Source organism: Ambystoma mexicanum, chromosome 13 (genome assembly GCF_040938575.1).
Source record: "Ambystoma mexicanum isolate Mex_15411 chromosome 13, UKY_AmexF1_1, whole genome shotgun sequence".
NCBI classification, from domain to species: domain Eukaryota; kingdom Metazoa; phylum Chordata; class Amphibia; order Caudata; family Ambystomatidae; genus Ambystoma; species Ambystoma mexicanum.
Genome location: NC_090938.1, coordinates 259,884,141 through 259,906,243, shown reverse-complemented (window position 1 = coordinate 259,906,243; position 22,103 = coordinate 259,884,141).

Sequence of the window (22,103 nt, the reverse complement as noted above, 5' to 3'; positions counted from 1 at the left end):
TGCAATAACAACAGATAAACTGCTACTATTGGTTCATCATTTCAATTGTGCAGTCACAAGAATAAACATAAACCCACATCAATGGACATATATACAAAAAGCACATTAACAATGCTTCAAATGTGCACTGTTCAAATGGTGATATTGTCGACACAAAGGTGTTTCGGCCTCGAGGAGCTGTATAGTGCAGCTTTATGAGCAGGCCTTCATCAAGACATGTGATGGAATGGATGGTAGTCCCGGGGTCTCTATCTATGAGCAACAAATGGGAAGGGGTAAGTGGAACAATGACCTCAAGTAAAATGATAATTCACAAAGCTCCCATAGGATGCTTCATTAAAAACAGGTGACTCCCTGGTAGAGGAGCCTAGATTTTACCAAAAACGTATCCAGTGTAAGGGTAAGTAAGATAATCCATCATAGGTATAGATATCTTTGGGGCAAAAATACCTCAAATGGTAAGATGTGTCTTCTTAGTTCAAAATGGTGGAGACACCCACTGTGAATCGTGGTTCCTATCCCAGATTGTCCAAAACGTGACAGTATCTGTGTACAAAAAACGCACGGGTCAAGGGAACTTATCTGAGAGCAAAATATAGGTCTGCAGGTATAGTGAGGGCAAAGTACTGTGTTGGGCCCTGTTTCGTGGCCTAAAATCAGAGCACATAGGATTTGGCTTACATTCGTACCTTAATGTGTTCGTCTGGGCTAGGCGAGGAGGCGCAGTGTCTCTGGACACGAACATCTCTGGACACGAATGCCTTGAAAGTGAAACTGTAGCCATGACGACCTTGGGTAATCAAACCCGTCGGTCGTGTTGATTAGTTGGGTAATGGCGCTCCCATAGTAGGGCGTCATCCGTCCAGTGGCCAATCGTACACAGCCACTGGGGCTCAAGGAGGCAGACCTGCTGGACGCCTCTGCTAGGAGTGAAAATACTGTGTGAAGTAAGACAAACGTAGTGCACGCTAATTGCACGTAAACTGCAGAATAAACGAAACAGCGAGCAAAAGCCTAGATTTTCGCAGATGTGATGTCATGGTATGGGCAGAGTTTATGTGAAGCCGCCCAATGTTATCAAGTGTGGCTTGCAATCTGTAATCAATATAGACATGTAGATCACTTATGCATCACATTTCAGAACAAAACATAATAAATACAGATAAAGATATGCCCACGTTGATTCATGTACGAAATGGGTATTATACAGTGCAACTTGTAACACCCAAATATGTGTGTTGAAAATGAAGACATATGGATGAAGGGTTGTAATTCCCCAGTGACACAGCCTCAAATAATCTACCCGTGGTACCATAAATTGTAAGCTCTGTTGAGGTCATCATAGAGGTTAGACCGTTCATTTAAATTCACTGGCTATAGAAGTGTTTCCATTCTACAGATATATTTAAACCTGTTCTAACAGTGTCTAGTTTATGGACTAACTGTTGCTCGAGCCTCGTCAGAGCTTTATCCCTGTCCCCTCCTCTTTTCTGCGGAGTGAGTTGCTGTATGATGGTCCAGAAAATGTCATCATTTGTGTGTCCTAGTCGGCTGAAATGGTCAACCAAAGGTTTGTCCAGTACCTTGTTTTTGATGCAGGATCTATGCTCGGAAATCCGCTGTTTCACTGGTCTAGTGGTTTTCCCTATATAGAGTAGGTGGCACAGGCATTGTATTCCATAGATCACAAACCTGCTGTTGCAGTTGGTGTGAGTCTGTAGAATTCGATGGTAATCCTTGTAGTCAAAGGTTTTTGTCGGGCTGGTGTAGCGACACGCTACACAAGTACCACATCGATAGTGTCCCACCACACTCGGGAGGTCCCACAATGTGTTTGGCGTCTTATTTTCTTCTACGTAAGTCTGAACCAAAGTGTCCCTTAGATTCTTGTTCTTTTTGAATGCAAAGATTGGCTTTCTCTCCAGGGTACCCTTATTTTTTATCAAGTGCCAATGTTTGTTAATAGTTTGTTTGGTAAGGTTACTTAGAGGAATATATGTAGTGACACAGACCAATCTGTTCATTTCGGTTTTCTCCTTCGGTGTCAGGCATATGGTTCTGTCGGTGTTTGATGCTCTTTTTCCTGTCTGTCTAATTGATTTTTTGGGGTATCCCCGCTCTTTCAGTCGATGTTGTAGGTCGTTGGCATGTTGCTCGTATTTCTCTTTGCTTGAACAGTTCTGTCTGATTCTTAGAAACTGGCTGTATGGAAGATTGTATCTAAGACCCTGAGGGTGATAACTCGAGAAATGCAGTAAACTGTTGCGGTCAGTTGGCTTCCTGTGTGATGGACATGGGGCATGGGAGCTTTAGGGGATCCTCCATGCTGTTAGCAAGGCCCAGAGCAAGTGTGTGAATATAGGCCTGGAAGTCCAGCAGTGGAATATCCAGGCTGCACACAAGCCTCAGTAGGTGTCCCAGGAAATGGCTAGTGGGGATCTATAAGGCAGCTGGGGCCCAGGGACTCTCAGGAGGGTACTGCTCCAGTGCATTAATGGCATGTACCCAGTTGTGCACATTGTAGCCACACAATTGTGTGCCACTATGTAGGACATAGCGGTCAAGTTTCCCGGTTCCAATGCATGACTCCTCATGGCCCTCCTCTTTGTAGCCGTTCCCACGCTGCATGTCTATGCAAGCAGAGAAGGTGATTATGCAAGACAAGCAATGGTGTTGGTGAGTCATGTGCCCATGTGCCCCTTCCAAGGCTTTGGCTTAAGGTTACACTTGGGCCACTTTTGCATTGGTATTGTGCCATGTCATGATTTCTTGCAATGTGTTTGTGGCCACACATCAATGTGCTTGGTTGACATGTGTGTGTGTGTGTCATGCCTGTAACTCATTGTTGTCCCTACACTTGTGTGTCAGTATTTATGCTGATTGCATGGGCATGCGTGTGCATGTGACAGTTGCTGGTAGACCCATGCTGACTTAATGATACTGTTTATGTTGTGTATGCAACACATGCATTGCCACTGTTGACAGATGCCAGGGTACTTTGTCCACTTTTGCACAGTTGCTGCATCTGGCAAAGAGTGAAGAAGGCGTTCTGTGGAGCACAGAACCAGGGTCATCACCTCCAGTCACAGGCACATACCCCAGCCACTCACCGTTGACACCTCCTTTTCTGAGAGTGAAGTGGCTGGGGAAGCGCCAGTACAATCAGGCGAGTCGGCTGAGGGTAAGTCCCAGGAGTGGTTTGTTGTGGGGGACACATTAACAGCTGTGGGACAACTTGCTGCCACACAGGAGCCCTAAAGGGTCGAAGAATTCTGGAGTAATCAGGGTTAACGGAGGTGGAGGAGGAGGCCATTGCAGGACAGCCCACGGGGTCAGGTGGGGCATTGAGGAGGGTGTTCAGGCTGCACCCCTGGCTCAGAGAAATTAGGATGTGCAGTCCACCGTGGAGGGTTCTGCACAAACTCCTGTCTCTGGGCCAGCTGCTGCACCAGTGACCTCCTTTGTGGATGCCTCCATCCAGACCGAGCCCCTGCTTGAGACCAAGGTGGCTATCCAAGATGTGGTGCAGCCCCTGCTGGCTGGTATCGTGAGCTGGACCTTGTCTGTTTGTGATGGTGTTAAAACTTCTCACAAGGAGCATGTTCAGCATCATGAGCAGATGAGCTGCTTCATGGGCCAGCTGGCAACTGCACTTTTCTCGGGTGGTATCCATGGGCTGGTGAATACAATTGCCCCCTCATCCACTTCCACCTCGGTGCCCCAGTTGTCCTCCAGGGAATCTCCTGTGCCATATACCACCTAGGCCCCCTATGCACCAGTCCCACCAACACCGCCAAGTCTTGTTGTGTCTATGTCCCTGGCTGAGGTTAAAGTCCCAAGAACGCAACATGAGGTGATCACTGTGCCTGCCCAGGCGCCTACCCAAGAACAGACAGTGGAGGGACAGCTGGCACTTGAGGAGAGTGCAGGTGCAGACCGCCCAACAAGTGTCATCAAGTCGGAGGGGGAACCTACACAGTTTACACTCTGCCAGGCAGCAGCGGAGAAGTGTGAGGAGGCAGTTTATGCAGGGCCATTCCACCCCGAGAAGGCAAAGTGGCAGACAAATGGCAAACATATGGCAGCAGGAATGGAGGCAGCTAAGGGAGATGGTGTGCATCCGTGCACAGTATGAGAGGAATCTGATGGTGGAGAGTCAGCAGGCTAGGGAGGCAAGCATTGCCAGGACTAGGGACAAGGTGGAAGAGAGGCAGAAAAGGAGGTGGGCACCCATCCTGGAGGATGCTTGCAGGGATGCAGAGGAGATGGAGAGGTTAATGGGTGAAGGCCTGGAAGCCCTCAGGGCAATAAGAGCGGCCCACTTCTCCACTCCCCCTAACCCCCTATTGCACTTCGCCCCCCGCCCCTGCACTTGTGCGATCTGAATGACACAAGGCCTAGTAAGATCATTGTTTTGTCCTTCCTTTGTTTCCCCCTCCTTGTCTTGGCGCACCTAGAAACATGTGTATACAGGCACATTATAAATGCCATATCAAATGATATCATATCACCTACACTCAGCCCTGTGGAAGCATTGGCAGACATTGGAGAGGAGTAGCCACTGCCAGTGTATATAGTTGAATAGTGTTAAGGTTTAATTTTGGATTATTTTATTGTAATCCCTGGAAATGTTTACTGTTAACCATATTTTAGAATTGTAGTGTACATATTTTGAATACAAGTTTTCTGAATCTTGATACCACACATCTTGCAGTCTCTTTGTCCATGTGCAAAATCACTTTTTCCATAATATCCAAATGCATTTGTTATATGACTATCACGTGGGTTGCATCTTCACTGTGCCTGTCATGTTGTTACTTTGATGTTTGCTGTGCACATGCTCCCTGTATGTGTTGGATGTTGCATCCATTCTCAGTGAGCATGGGTAGTCTCTTGTAGATGTGGGGAGGCGATGTTCTTTGGTATTGATTATTTTTTGACAGCTTTGACATGCACATGTGATTTTTGCTTACTTGCATGCTTTGCAATACAGACATGTTGTTGAGTTGTGTACTTGGTGTGGATGTGTGTGTGTGATAGTTGTATGCTATGGTTGAGTATCTACTCTATTGCTGCATATGTTCATGTGTGTTTTGTGATGCTTTGTGTTATACATGCATGACATGGTGGCATTCTTTAGATTGGTTTAAATGGGTTCACATGTGTTTCACACATAGGAGTGGGGCTATCAAATGGCTGGAGGTGGCAATTGCTATTTATCCAACTCCCTTCCTTGTGCAGGGGCACAGTGGTTTGGTTGTCGGTGTGTTTGTGTTGTGGGAGTGACTTTTTTGTTGTGTGTGTAATGTTGTGCAAACCGAGATCATTGTGGTAATTTGTGAAATGTATCATAATGGGGTATGGGGTCTCTAACTGGATACTGACTTGTTCATCCGTATTGCTACATGATCCACATTGTTTAGTTGTATGCTGTATGTAGTGAAAGCCCATGAACCTCTGCACATTCGCTACAGAAGGTTGAGTTCACTGTACGTTTCCTTCAGGTCCACTGATATTTAGCTGTTCCTTTGGCACTTACTTGGCAATATGGATGGGACCACACTATATTCACTGGTATGGGTATTTAGCATTTTGGGTGTTGAGGAATGTGACCTCAGTGTGGATATGTGGGCTACACTCATCACTTGTGCCCTCAATATCCAGTAGCTGTATCCCTCCCAAGCATGTCACCCACCCACACACATCTGCTATCACTCACTATCTGCTCTAATATCATGCTGCACATCCACCACTCACATGCTCCATATTCACATGATTGATTAATCTGTCTGGCTGCACACATTATCCATCTCCTTGACTCACACACTCTCTGACAGCCTTCACATCACCCAACCACAGGCCTGTTCTACCTTTGTCATGTCCAGGGACTTTGTCATCTCTGCCTACCTACCTACCTACCTACCTACCTATCTACCTTCCTTCCTTTATTTGTTCATTTATTTATTGTGCATTTGTAAGGCGCTTATATGGCAAGTAAAGTGTGGCTATAATGCACAAACACTTTCAAAATGACCCAGAACAATCTCTTATAGCTTGGACTTGGGTCCTTACACGGCATTCACCTACAATGCTTTGAGGCTATTGCAATGGCACGTGGGTACAATGATACACAAGATTGCATTTTATTGCATTACTATGTCACAAGTACATGTAATGTTCAAAGTGTAGCTGCTGCTACATCATGCGGCCCTGTTGTTGTGCAACTGAGTGTGATGTTCTAGGGAGTCCTGTAAGGAGCTCAGGACATGGATCCAACAGCAGTGCTCCCAGTTGTTCAGGTTGGAGTAGGACATGTGGCAGGTGATCTTCAGATTGGAGTCAGGCCAGAGGAGTTGATGTAGGTTGTTGTTCAACATTGGACTAGCAGGGATGTAAACTAGCCACATACTTGACAGGGCAGCCTGGGGTAGTGGGCGCAGGTCAGTGGGGGTCGTGGGAGGTGTGAGTACTTGAGGGGGTAGCCTGGGGTAGTGGGCCAAGGTTAGTGGGGGTGGTGGGATGTGTGAGGACTTCAAGGGGCTGCTTGGGGTAGTGTAACAAGGTCTGTGGAGTTGCTGGGTGGATTTTCGTGTGCACATTTCAGTGAGTACTTTGTGGAGTGCTGTTCTGCTGGGAGTTTACCCTCTTCTCTGTTTCCAGGTACAGTGTTTTTCGCTACAATCAACATCTACCACACGGGCCTGGACTTTTGGCCATTTATCTACCACTCTTTTCTCTTTCTACAACAGCAAACCTTGTTAATATTTTCTTTTGTGAACTTGATTTGCACCTTCACTTTCAAGAGAATACCTTTACTTGGCGGTTAACTCCACCCACTTTGCCTTGCCTCTTTAATTTTGGCGCACATTTGCATTTGTGTGTGCGCATTTGAGCGAGTGCTTTGTGGAGTGCTTTTCTGCTGTTCAGCTGGTAAACCGGTGAGCCAACCATATCGAGTGAGCACGCTATCCATTCTTGTGTACTTAGAAAGCTGTTATTTTAAATTAATTTTGCCTTGTATTTTTCATACTATACAAATTGGCATCCTTTAAGTCTCCTTACTCTTCCACTCACTATGTACACACTAAAAAGAGCAATGCATCAAGGCATGGGTCACATTGCTCACCTCTCTTCCTGATTGGCCTCTCCTGCACTGCCTATTCATGCTGGCCGCCCGAGAACTTAATGTCAAAAAACAATGATCTAAGTTGATGTCCACGGATATTAGGCATTACTGCCAATTGTATTCCTGTATTACTTCCCACCCTGTGGCTTCTGTGGAAGCACCAATGTTAAACCAGTTGTCCCACGGTCTTCCTGTCTCCCATTTGCATGACGACATAGCAGATACGGTTCTACTGGCAGGCAAAAATGCCTCAAACAAAACCAGGACCTGGCCAGATCTTGAATATAATTGAGCCCTCTATTAATTACCCCAGGGAGGTTCTCCTGACTAACAATCGATTTACAACTGATGGGTTAATTCACTCAACAGAGACACATTAATTAACCATACTTTATTGTCAAATTGTCCAACAGACATACATTCCTTTGCCATTGCAATCCCTATCTGTTCCATCATTGATATTTCAAGAACCACCAATGCCTGAGAACCTACCACCGACTGTGTTTCCTTCTGCTCTTCTGAATACATCTGTGTTAGTTCAGGAAACTCAGCTACAGAGGTTTCATGCCCGTCATCCTCTGTCTCATTCTTTTATTTTATATCAGGACTCCAAGAATTCTTCTTTCAATTCCTCATTGAGCTTCCTTTGTAAAACCTACTCCAAGACCCTCTTTTGGAATGAGGCTTCTGGGTAATCCTCTACTTGAGGTTACTCTGGTAGCAACGAACAATATGTCAGGTTTAACTAAGCTTTTTGAAACTCTTGAAACCAAAGTTAATGATCAAACGTTACTTATTAATACATTTGTGCAGAAAGTGGGCATGATACTGCCACAATTTGACTCTCTAGTGCATCCTTTATTAAAGTATCACACCTCTTGTTCATCTAAACCAAGTTTAAAAGATCCACTTACCAATGTGCCTCAATTAATTCCTACTCCTAAAATTGATCCCACTCAAGCTGATCCAATTTATACTATAACTCATTCCCAACATTAAGACCCCTATTATTGTTTCCTCATGCCCTTCTACCAAATTATCTATGTCCCAGATGAACCGCTATTTGAGTTGTTTAAAAGTAAGAGATGTCACAAGAAAGGTAAAATAATACAATCTCATGATAAAAAAAAACAAGAACCAATCTGCTCCTCTTAAATCCGCTTAAAGTAGTTCTAAAAAAAGTATAGATTCTCTAACAATTCCACATAAGAAACCTAGCACGTTGAGTCAAATAACTCCTCAGAATTCATCTTAGTCTGACCACCTAAGGGGAAAAGAAAAATACAACAGTCTCAAGCCTCTCAACCTTCTTCCTCTCAGGCTTGTGTAACTTCATCTATTCCCTTGGAGCCAAATGAGTAAAAAAATCCCTGCATCCACCCTTTGAGAATAAAGACTTGATGGACTTGTCCACCTATTCCATCACGTCGGTCCCCCATGTTCACCTGCAGACTGTCACTTATCTGCTTATGAGAATGTCCCCTTACGAAATAAGACTGTCACAGTCATTGACATCAGTAGGGTTCCTGTATATAACGACAACTTTATTACCATGGAAGGAAGGAGGCAGCGTCTCATGGTACCATATAAAAGCCCTCACATTCCTTATAGATTTATAAACCATGACAAGTCTTCATCGCAACCCTGGGATTTTCCAGGTGGAGCAGCTACCACTTTGGACACTCATTCTAGAGAATCTAGCGAACAGGAATATAACAACTCAGCTTCTAGAGCTATCTCAATCAATGGCATCTCTAGGATCAGAAAACCTAAGACACTCAGATTGATTACAGTTGCTAATGAAAGATAGGCAGAGATATGATCCATATCCCGATAGAAATACAATTCTTACCCTACTCAAAACAGTTCAGAGTTTAAAATCCATTCAAACTGAGATATCAAATATATTAAATTCATATATGATCACAAACCAGACACAGTTCGACTGATAATTCCTTCTCGACTAGCCAGACAAATATTATGGGATGTGAAAAAACAACTTTGACACTGTGACTTCAGCCTGACTTTAGCTACTGAGACATATTCCTGCAATTCAACCACAAGAACCCCCTTGGAAGATTGATCTTCAAAGAGAACTTTGATTTCCACACCTGAACCATTACCTATTACCTGTCATGGAGCCCAAGGTCCTCTTTTATGAGACGTCACTTTTAGACAACCTCTGCAAACATCCAGAGACTCTTCTTTGACTTGGCTTGTGAAGAAAATTAAGAATAATTCAACTACCTCCACAAATTAATCCCATGCTCCCAAAAAGATTACCAATTTAAAAGTTCTATTCTTGAAAACTCGAGGATTTAAACACCTTTTATCCCAAACTGGAACAAATATCCTTACCACCTTTGATATAATTCAACTACAAGAAACCTGGATAACTACAACTCCTAATAGGCCTGGGTGAGAGGTTTGTTGGTTCCCGGCAACAACACATCTAAAAGGTCGCCCGCGTCAGATGGACTCCTTACAGCCATTAAATTGGACCTTGACTACAGCCTGGCTCACTGGGCCTCTCCTTATCCATTCATTCAACTAACTAAACTTTGTCCCTTGGCTATTTATCGGCCTCAAACTAAAACTACAGCTATTCTTAATTTGTATTGGAACTCTTCTGCTATATCTGATGATAGTTTCTTATCATCCGTAGGTCTCATGTTAGATCTGGCAATGTCTGATGCCACAATTGATAAGATCTTAATAGCTGCTGATCTAAAAATCAAATGTCTCAATATTAGATATTCACATCTTTCTCCTAGAACCAAAAGTTGGATGTCTGTGATGAATGAAAGAGGCTTTACAATGTTAAATGGAAATCTACCTGGTGATATTCCCTCTCAACCCACCTGGCACTGTGATTATGTTATGGCTATGATAGATTACGTTTTTGTCTCGAAACATTCCATCTTCTCTTTGGGGTCATTTGAAGTCCTTTCCACGCTTAAGAGTGATCACAGTGTTTTAGTCTTAACTATGCTTCAATCGAACCAATCCTCTTGTGACTAGTATAAGCCTACCATACTAGTCGAAGGATGCCAAAATAGAATTATCTGGACGGAAAATAATCTCCATCATTTTTATGGTTGCTTAACTCCATCACAAAAGTTCTCTACCCCTCCCTCTGTTGCACTTTGTAACAAAGTCCTTCATCTCTTTGCGGCATGATCGCAGACAAAACACTTTCCTCTTTTTATCCCTAAGCACTTATATGATTATAAGATTCAACATATGATGACTCAGGTAAGGAAAATTCATAGGCAAATTATCTGTTCAAATCTTCCAGTTATAGGCCTTGAGCTAAACAATCTTAAAACAAAGTGCAAAACTGGTCTAAATTGCAAAGACATAATACAATCCAACAAGATGGAGAAGCAATGCTTCGTGCTCTAGCTTCAAAGTCTAGTGCTGAGATTTGGTTGCTTCTTAAGCTTGTCATAAATGATACTTCATTTCCACTGATGATTAATGCAATCAATGAACACACTTAGTACCTTCATTTTCGTACACTTTTTGCAACACCTCCTGATACACCCGCTATACCTGAACTCTTCCCAGTTGATCTCCATTGCCTTACACATGAAGACATATTTTTAGAAATTAAGAAATTGAGCACCTCCAGAGCTCCTGGCCCTGAAGGTCTTTCTAACGGGACAATAAAAGCGTATCCAGAAATGTGGACATCTATTCTCTTTTCAATTTTTCAACAAGTTCTTCATTCTGGCACTATTCCACATTCCTATATGCAATCTATAATTATACAGGTCATTGCCATCTAATTACCGACTGATTGCCCTCTTGGACATTACGGTAACATTTTGTGCACGTCTTGTCTTAAGAGACATTTTAAAATACCTTTCAGCTATCTCACTATTAGACACCCATCAATTTGAATTTGTGCCTAATTTAAGGACCGCAGTGAATCTATTAATTTTGACAGCTATAATAAAAATGTTTCTTTCACTCAGGCCATCCAATATATTTTGCTTTTATAGACGTCAAACAAGTTTTCGACTCAATTCCCAAAAAATTGCTCTGGTCTAAATTGTTGAAGGCAAACTGTCTCATCTACCTTCTTGATTTACTAATCCAATTCCACTCAGATACCTCTATCTGCATTAAAGTAAACCATGAAGGGCTTCTATCCATATCAATCCCAAATTTCTGGGGGCTTAAGCAAGGCTGTATTTTAGAATATGTTCTTTTCTATTTTTTTATTAGAGATATTGGTATGTATTTAAATTCAGTTTCATCTTTTCCCTTTAAAGTAGCAAATGCTCCTATATTTTGGTTACTTTATGCTGACGATCTTGTGCTGCTAGATAAAACCCCAATAGGATTACAGGATTACAGAGAAAATTACGAGCCTTAGAACATTATGCTCTTGCTAATTCTCTTTCTATTAATACAGAAAAATCTGATATCCGTATTATGACCACACAGAAATCTGCACATTCAAATTGGTATAAATGGACCATAGACACTAAAAAACGTAGTGTGGTCCAAGAATACAGATATTTGGACCAAAATAACAATTCAAGTAAAGCAGACATATCAAGCTAAATTAAGACATAAGATGGAATCTTGGGCCGATCAAGCAACTATTATTCGGCATAGATATGGACAATTCTCTTATGTGCCTGTCATAACATTCTACCAACAAAAGGTTGTTCCCATCATTGCTTTTACAGCCCACGCCAAACTTCCTGAACATTCTCCAAAATGGGACCTTCTGAAATGAATTTTTTGGTAGAAAGTCCTTTGTTTACCTCGATCCCTGCCTAAACAAATTATTCTATATGAGCTAGGTCTATTGTCCTTGAAAATTATTGTAGCCTGGCACACTATTATGTTATATCGGAAATGTGTTTTGAACGACTCATCTGCTACCAAACTACTACCAGCTCTGGCCTTCCTATTACAAGATAAGCAAGAATCATTGCCTCCACTTAATGCTTACAGTTTACATTGATGAAAAACTTCTCTTCCATAAACCTCTGAGGGCTAAAAGGAAATTATGGGACTAGGATTGCCATTTCTCTTGGGAGGAGTGCAAACAGTACAATTTATTCAAGAATGGGAATTTTACAATCTTAAAGATCAAAAAACTAAATCAGATTCCAATTTACTTACATAAATGTCCTTATCCCACTTACTGCAGCAATTATATATGATTCATATTCAATCTTTGGCTGACAAACAACATTTTAGTTACCCGTGCAAAGCCCTCGGCAGTGCAATCTTGGTGCAGATTTTGTCAATGAAATAGAAACATTTAGTTTACTGGTCAAATTTAGCAGACCAAAGGAAAGAAAGTTTTTACAGATTATTCTCTGCATTTGCGCTTTTAACACCTGAATGTATGTGGGATATAATGGGCACTCCATCTCACTAAATTTATCTGTGATAAATTATTTGTTGAAATTAAATTTGATTAATTAACTCTGAACACATATTTATTACCTACCCAACTTGTTTTCTAAACAATTGTTCATCTGCTTTTATTCTTTTGATTTCCATATTAGTCCTGGCACATGTATTTGTGTGATTGCTCAATATCATTTTTAAATATTTTTGGTTTTCCCAGTTTCATATGTATTAATCAAAATGTGCATTCTATGTAAATAATCTGCATATTTTCTAATCTTGTAAGGTTAACATTTCAACCAAATCAGTAAACAAATATAAATATGTATTTTGAAAAAGTGTACTTAAGCTTGAACAGCACTTTGTCAAAAGTGTATTATAATATATCTTTTATACATAAAAGGGAAATGTGTGGATATGCCTATTCGAAATGTTCAGCATACTTCACAACATGCTAAAAACCTGAAATTTGGTGTGTGGTTAGGTTCCATGGTGTAGACAATGTAAAAAGTATAAAATATACATTTTACTCATTTTTATTTTTTAAAGCGTTTTTTTAAAGCGGTCTGCAATGTTTGCATATGTGTGTGTGTCTGTTCAAAATGTTCAGCATAATTCCCAACATAATTCCCAACATGCTACAAACCTGAAATTTGACATGTGGGTAGGTTCCATGGCGTATACAATATAAAAAGTATGAAATATAATTGTACCTTTCTTTCTGAGCTTGCTTTGTAAGATCAAGGCCCTTGACTGCACGTTCTGAATGTCACCTCACTGCTTTTCCATTTTATTTTCCGACAATGGCACTTCAAAGCCTGTGGAGTTTATGCGCATACTGCAGTGTTTGCACTATCAGACTCTATGGCCTCACAAATCTACCCAACACAACTCATCCTATACGAATTGTTAATATCCGAAGTCACCCCCCATTATTGCCACTAATGCTATGTTAGTACCCATGTTAATAATCCATACACCACAGAACACTACATACAGCATGTGCTGCACAAATTCGTTAGCTCACAGCCCTTCCTACAAGCCCTACATGACGCTTCTGTATTGGGCAAGGTAAACATCCTCAAAATTATTGTTATTTCAAAAGATCCAATATTAGGAAGCTTTCAATTAGCTTTCTAGATTTTTACTGGGTGACATTGCACTAGTTGATTACAAATTTCCTGACCAGCGTGTACCACAATGGTGATGTCTTTGACTGTGAACAAGGGAGAGTTTCACTTTAAACACCCACAGTCGGTCCAAAGCTGTTTCTTATTATGCAAAGTGTGAAAACATAAAGGAACTGAATCTCCTCCCATGGAGAAGGTTTGCAAAGATGCCAGCTGCTCACCACTTCAGGCTCAAATAAGGATTTGGTAAAGATACCCAAGCAGATGTAGGTCCACCTTCATTCGTCTGTGGCTGCCTACCTGGGGTTAACATTACCTGTGGCTTTGTCCATTCAGAATGACCAATACAGATGTAGAGTTTTAATCATGGCAGGAAGATGTATGACATTAATAGAAACATGATTAAGCCTTCAGCTGCCAGCCACGAGTGAGACTAAGTCTATTTGCTTAGTCAAAGGGTGGACAGTTTGGATGTTGAGGATCCAAGAAACGTTCTGATTGCAGAACATTAAAATGCAAAATGCTCAGAAATGGAAGTGTGGTTGGGTACTGGAAATGATTGAGAAGGCCCCAAAGAAGGAAGAAAAAATGTGAAAGAGAGCTAGGTGAATTCATTCATGAAGGGGAATTGGCTAAGGTATACACACACTAATACAGACGTATCTTTAGGTTGTATTGGATTCGAGAGCGGATGTGTATGAGGGCCTACCAGAAGTATAAACATGATGGAACTTTAAGACTGGGAAAGGTACAATGTTATGGTGGCGTATATGTCTGTATGATGCCTGGGCAAGAGAACTTTCCAGACGTGTCCTCTCTATGAGTCCACTCAGTCCCCTGAAGGGTATTCTGGTCGACACTGCATGCTTGCGGAGCGGGCCGGAGCAGGGCTGTACATTGTATCTGACCCCAGTTGTTTGCAGGGGCCCCTTGTCATTGGAAGTGGCTGTACTGTACCGGTCATTATTTTCGTTTCTGTTCCCACAACATGTTAACTTAAATAAAAGTTTTTTAAAAAGTTAAAAAATGGTTGCAACGTTGGGTGATATCATACATGGATGGAATGGTTCCTGGAAATGTCATACTGCTAATAGGTTATAGGTAACAGTTTCTCATCAGATAGAAAATTGGTACTATTGGGTGATTTGCCTATCATATATACGAAAGTTAAGAACCAGAAGCAATGGATTTTGAGGGCTGTGTTGTAAAAGAGAGCTTTTGAGGAATTGGAAGTCAAGATACAAGCACAGAAAATAAACTTGGTTTGGTGTCAGGACCTCCATGCAGCTTGTGAAAATGCTTCCTTAAGTCTGTCTGGTGGTGTCAATTTCTAAAGAAATATATGGGGAAACATAGTAGAAATGTATGGGTAAGATTTTATGAAACAATGGAGGAAATGTGTGAGGGAAATCCGGGCCATTTCCATTAAAGGTTTGCATCAAAATAAAAATAAAGACAACAGTTGTAAAAAAAGACCAGATCCAATGAAAGATGATTGCAATCTTTTTGCAGGAATTACAAATGGTTGTAACGTGATCATTGCCCGAACCTGGAAGACTAATGATGGCCCGGTGGTTCAGATGTGGTGAGTTAAGATATGGGACATTTTGGTTGCTGACAAAATTATGGCATTGTGTGAAGGACATTATACCAAATATGTCTCTGTCTGGTCTCCATTTATTGACTTTATAGAGGATTACCCTGCGATTGAGGAGCCCCCTTGTTACAACACTTTTTATCCCTCTGTGAGTACACTCAGTCCTCTGAAGGGTATTCTGGTCGACACTGCATGCTTGAGGGGCGGGCCGGAGCAGGGTTTTACTTTATAACGCACTCCAGTTGTTTGCAGGGGCCCCTTGTCATTTGAAGTGACTGTACTGTACCAGTCATTATTTTCATTTCTGTATCCACAACATCTTAACTTAAATAAAAGTTTTTTTTTTTTTTTAAATGGTTGTAATGTTGGGTGATATTATACATGTATGGAATGGATCCTGGAAATGCCTTACAGCTAATTTCCTATGAAATCTAAATTCCATAAAGGGGGCCACCAATGTCAGCATTCGGGTCCTCTGCATGCCGTTTTAAACAGTAAGGAGGCAGAGTGAATCAAGGAAAGAGCGAGGATGATCAAACTGCTTGCGGAAAAAAATAATGTTAGTGTTCTATCATAGAAAGAGAACTGCTGTAGAATTTAAGGGAAGGGCAATGCTAGATTACCCGGTTGCACTGTGTCAAGGGACTCGCTGGAATGAGCAACTTCTGGCAGAATAGAGCAGGGAGGCGACCCATAACATTGTTAAAGACATGGAGCCTCATTACGAGGAGTGCGGTAGAGGGTTAATGGCGTCGGTAGAGCTGCCGGCACCGTTAACCCTCTACTGCCTCATTTCGAGGTCTGCTCGCGGGTCCCGCTAAGGACCTCTGGTAAAACCAGGCGTCCTTAGCAGGACCCGCTTACAGACCAGGATGTTAACAACAAGCCCGTCATTAACAGGCCGTTGTTAGCATCCTCCCCATTCCCATTGAGCCCTATTGGGGCTCAAATGGGAATGGGGATGTACCGGGTCCGGGTTCCAGGTATAGGGAATTACCGGGCCCTCCAAGGTCGGAATGGCCCAGTATTTCCCCATTCCAGGAACCCGGACCCGGTACCCGATATGGGGGTAGCCATACTCGTAATGAGGCCCATGGTGTTTACACAGGTGCAGCATGGGGATATATGCGGAAGAACTTTCCTTATTACCACACTCCTTGAGCATGTGGTCTCGCTGTACGCAGCACCACTGATGTACCCCTTTATACAAGATTCAAACCATAAACAGCTCCACTCTTATAGCCAAACAATTACAAATCGAGCAGTCCCAATCAAAACTCAGACAAACCAAAGTACATACGGAAGACTCATCCATCCACTCTCCACCACTTCACCCAACTACAAACTTCACTTTACATATGCACATACTTTAAGCAAGCCAGATCTGTTCAATTTCCCAATGTGTGCTATGTTAAATGGTAGCTGTTTATACCTTGACAATGAATGAGTGACAGTTTCAGTGGGTCATTTCTCAGTCTTAATTTTTGCACTTTCTCTGTTTTTTCTTTTTCTTTTCTTTTTTCTGCTTATTTTTTCTGTTTGCAGCAGTCTGCTCTTTTGCCAACTACATTTCTTGTTCTTCAACAATAGTTTCTTCCTCTATTTTTGAATTTTTCTACCTCCTTCCTCACCATTTTTCATTCTATTTTATTCCTGTTTTTGTCCTAGCATTTGCTTCTCTTTTCATGGTTGCCCCTCATGCAACTCTTTTACGCAACTGTCTTTTTTTAAAAATTCATTTTCTTTTCACCCCTTTTCTTGCTCTGTTCTTGTTCCATATTTACAATTTGCTTTCATTTTTCACAATTTAGTTTTAACTTTTTTTAAAATTTCGTACCTCTCCTTGATCTAAGCAAAGTAGCGACAAGAGCTCTTTCAGGGGTGTACAATGACCCAGAATAAATCAGTAATTATTGATAGTAGTAGGATGCTGCAGCTTGTATAATATATTGTGATGTCATTTGTATGATCAAGTGAAGTTCTTGTTAGAAATAAATGGTGTTTCGATGAGGTTCACAGTCTCAAATGTACTGTTACATTACTAATACTACTATGCAGCTACCAAATCCACAATTGATGCTACTATTACTAGCAATAACTAGCATATATACCCAGTGTTGACCAGGCTACAAAGTAAACAAACCTTTCATATGATTTTCATGGCTTTCTCTTTACGTCGAGCATCAGAAGACTGCATCAGCCCGTTGTCTAGCTTGCCTCTGTTCTGGTGTTTTTTTCCTGACAGAGTGCTGCCTGTCTGCGTGCATATGGACAACGCCATCAAAGACATACCTTATTGCCAGGGGAGTTGAAAGGTCTGGAAAAGACCCGGGGCTACGCTGATGTCGGAACTGTTGGGACTGGTGGCTAGCTAGTCTTTTGGCTGAAGCTCCTGAGATTCTATCTGGGGCTAAAACCAAAAGATCAAGGGCTATAGCTCCCTTAGCCTCAACCCTAGCAACGCCCCTGCTTATTGCTTTATAGACCTTATTTTGTTATTTCTTCAAAAATATCCTACATTTATCATAAGGAATAGCGGACGCCCACCAACCATGTGTTATAAGTATATTGCAAGCCACCTAGGGATTCAATGGTCTTTAAAGGAACTTAGGCTGTAGCCTCTTACCTATATAAGCTCACAGAACTACTTGAGGACTAATCAGAGATTGTAATATCCCGATAAAAGCCTGACATTGCAAGGTAATGGTCTTATTACACGCAATTTCTGACATCACAGATTGTATGTAAGGAGGTGATCACTGGCTAAACGCCTGCAATACATTATTACAGTCAGCTAGTCACATTAACATTCCCTTTGGTAACTTCTTCAGCCAGCATCTGTCACTCAGTGACAGATTGTAAGTGAAAGTGGGGCTGTGAAAGATGTTCATGCTCACAGGAGTGGATCCACATTTTTATTTTTTATTTATATTTATTTTTTTAGAACTAACAGTTGTACCTTCGCACAGTAATTCCTACAAAAAAAATAAATAGGCAAAGGTATATTTATATTTGATACGTTTTACATTGTCTACACCATGGAACCTACCCACATGCCCAATTTCCGGTGTGTAGTATGTTGGGAAGTATGCTGAACATTTCGAACAGACACACACCCCCAAAAAAACAACACGACAAAGGTATTTTGAGATGTTATACTTTTTACATTGTCTACAACATGGAGCCTACCCACATACCACATTTCAGGTTTGTAGCATGTTTGGAAGAATTCTTGAACATTTCAAACAGACACACACACACATATCCCCCCTCCCACCCAAAAAAAAACAGGAAAACGCTTTGCATTGGTTCAGTACAGCACTTAGACCCCCTGGCTCGTATTTTGTCTATGAAAGCAAATGCATTAAAGATATAGCTTCAATTCTCATTTACTCCCCTGCCCTTAGCTAATGTTGGGTTAGTGGCAAGACTAACAGGCCGATTCATGGAATAATTAGCGCGGCGCAAGTGGGCAAAAACGTGCGAATCGCAGTGGAATAGCGAAAATCGCAGTGCAAGTGCGAAAATCGCACGAAAAGCAGCGCACGTCGATTCATGGAAGGCCGTGCGCGAGAAAACCAGCGGATGTGCGATAAAAAAGTGCGCGGCACACGTTGGCGCACAGGCCATCTAACAGCGTGCACCAGGTCACAGCGAAAATCGTACAGGCCACAGCGAAATTCGCACATAGCGCGGCGCACGCAACAAAAGTAGGCGGAACACGGGCGTAACACTCGGAATGGGGAACAACTTGCCAAAACGTGGGCGTCACGGGGGAAGTACAGGGCACAAGTGCGCGGAACGCCCACACGCTCGCCTACAACACGTATTCATGGAATAGAATAGGGGAAAAAAGCGCACGCTCAAACCAGCGCACAGGCACAAACACGACCGCCACAAGAAAGCAGGCGGTAGCTTCTCTGCGGCTGTAAGAAATGTGCGCCAAAAGGTGCGCCAACAAATAGCACCTATATACTGCCATGATGAATGCCCCATACTGTGGCCCTCCAGGAAAAATGACGTGCAAAGGGGTACCCACAAACACGGACACCCGCTGACAAAAAATACATGTGCGTGTATACCGGGGTGCGCAGGAAGTCTAACACGCGATTTCAGCTGGGTACGTGCATCACAGGGGTTCGCGTGAAGTTATTCACGCGATCGGGCCTGGGGGAGCGGGCTACATGTATTTCAGGGGTTCGCGTGAAGTTTCTCACGCGATCGGGCCTGGGGGAGCGTGCTACGTGTATTTCAGGGGTTCGCGTGAAGTTTCACACGCGATCGGGTCTGGGGGAGCGGGCTACGTGTATTACAGGGGTTCGCGTGAAGTTCCTCACGCGATCGGGCCTGGGGGAGCGGGCTACGTGTATTACAGGGGTTCGCGTGAAGTTCCTCACGCGATCGGGCCTGGGGTAGCGGGCTACGTGTATTACAGGGGTTCGCGTGAAGTTCCTCACGCGATCGGGCCTGGGGGAGCGGGCTACGTGTATTCCAGGGGTGCGCGGGAAGTTCCACACGCGAATAGCCTGGGCGCGTGTATTTGAGGGGTGCGCGGGAAGTTCCACACGCGAATAGCCTGGGCGCGTGTTTTTGAGGGGTGCGCGGGAAGTTCCACACGCGAATAGCCTGGGCGCGTGTATTTCAGGGGTGCGCGGGAAGTTCCACACGCGAATAGCCTGGGCGCGTGTATTTCAGGGGTGCGCGGGGAGTTCCACACGCGAATAGCCTGGGTGCGTGTATTTCAGGGGTGCGCGGGAAGTTCCACACGCAAATAGCCTGGGCGCGTGTATTTCAGGGGTGCGCGGGAAGTTCCACACGCGAATAGCCTGGGGGCGCGTGTATTTCAGGGGTGCGCGGGGAGTTCCACACGCGAATAGCCTGGGCGCGTGTATTTCAGGGGTGCGCGGGAAGTTCCACACGCGAATAGCCTGGGCGCGTGTATTTCAGGGGTGCGCGGGAAGTTCCACATGTGATTTGACAGTGTGGGTCCTCCCAGGTGTACCCTGTACACCCTCCACGGCCCCTGCAGGCAGCCCACACCACAGGGGACTACCCTGCATCCCTGGTCATGTCCCGCAGGCAGCCCACCCAACATGGGCATGCCCCCCAGCAAAGGCACATGTCTCCTTGAACTAATGAACACCAACTCATGTCCCCTTGCACCCCCACCCCCCAGCACTGTGGGGCACCTGCCAGCAGGCCCCCACCCATGTCCAACTCATGTCCCCCACCACCCCCACCCCCCAGCACTGTGGGGCACCTGCCAGCAGGCCCCCACCCATGTCCAACTCATGTCCCCCACCACCCCCACCCCCCAGCCACCAGGGTCACCCTCCACCAGGCCCCCATTCATGTCACCCTCCAAACCCACCCCCCAGCCACCAGGGTCACCCTCCACCAGGCCCCCACTCATGTCTCCCACCACCCCCACGCCCCAGCAGTGCAGGGGCACCCTCCACCAGGCCCCCACTCATGTCTCCCACCACCCCCACACCCCAGCGGTGCAGGGGCAGCCTCCACCAGGCCCCCACTCATGTCACCCACCACCCCCACCCCCCAGCCACCAGGGGCACCCTCCACCAGGCCCCCACTCATGTCTCCCACCACCCCGACACCCCAGCCACCAGGGGCACCCTCCACCAGGCCCCCACTCATGTCTCCCACCACCCCCACACCCCAGCAGTGCAGGGGCACCCTCCACCAGGCCCCCACTCATGTCTCCCACCACCGCCACCCCCCAGCCACCAGGGGCACCCTCCACCAGGCCCCCACTCATGTCTCCCACCACCCCCACACCCCAGCAGTGCAGGGGCACCCTCCACCAGGCCCCCACTCATGTCTCCCACCACCCCCACCCCCCAGCCACCAGGGGCACCCTCCACCAGGCCCCCACTCATGTCACCCACCACCCCCACCCCCCAGCAGTGCAGGGGCACCCTCCACCAGGCCCCCACTCATGTCTCCCACCACCCCCACACCCCAGCAGTGCAGGGGCACCCTCCACCAGGCCCCCACTCATGTCTCCCACCACCCCCAAACCCCAGCAGTGCAGGGTCACCCTCCACCAGGCCCCCACTCATGTCTCCCACCACCCCCACACCCCAGCAGTGCAGGGGCAGCTTCCACCAGGCCCCCACTCATGTCACCCACCACCCCCACCCCCCAGCCACCAGGGGCACCCTCCACCAGGCCCCCACTCATGTCTCCCACCACCCCCACACCCCAGCAGTGCAGGGTCACCCTCCACCAGGCCCCCACTCATGTCTCCCACCACCGCCACACCCCAGCAGTGCAGGGGCAGCCTCCACCAGGCCCCCACTCATGTCACCCACCACCCCCACCCCCCAGCCACCAGGGGCACCCTCCACCAGGCCCCCACTCATGTCTCCCACCACCCCCACACCCCAGCCACCAGGGGCACCCTCCACCAGGCCCCCACTCATGTCTCCCACCACCCCCACACCCCAGCAGTGCAGGGGCACCCTCCACCAGGCCCCCACTCATGTCTCCCACCACCCCCACACCCCAGCAGTGCAGGGGCACCCTCCACCAGGCCCCCACTCATGTCTACCACCACCCCCACACCCCAGCAGTGCAGGGTCACCCTCCACCAGGCCCCCACCCATGTCTCCCACCACCCCCACACCCCAGCCACCAGGGGCACCCTCCACCAGGCCCCACTCATGTCTCCCACCACCCCCAAACCCCAGCAGTGCAGGGTCACCCTCCACCAGGCCCCCACTCATGTCTCCCACCACCCCCACACCCCAGCCACCAGGGGCACCCTCCACCAGGCCCCCACTCATGTCTCTCACCACCCCCACCCCCCAGCAGTGCAGGGGCACCCTCCACCAGGCCCCCACTCATGTCA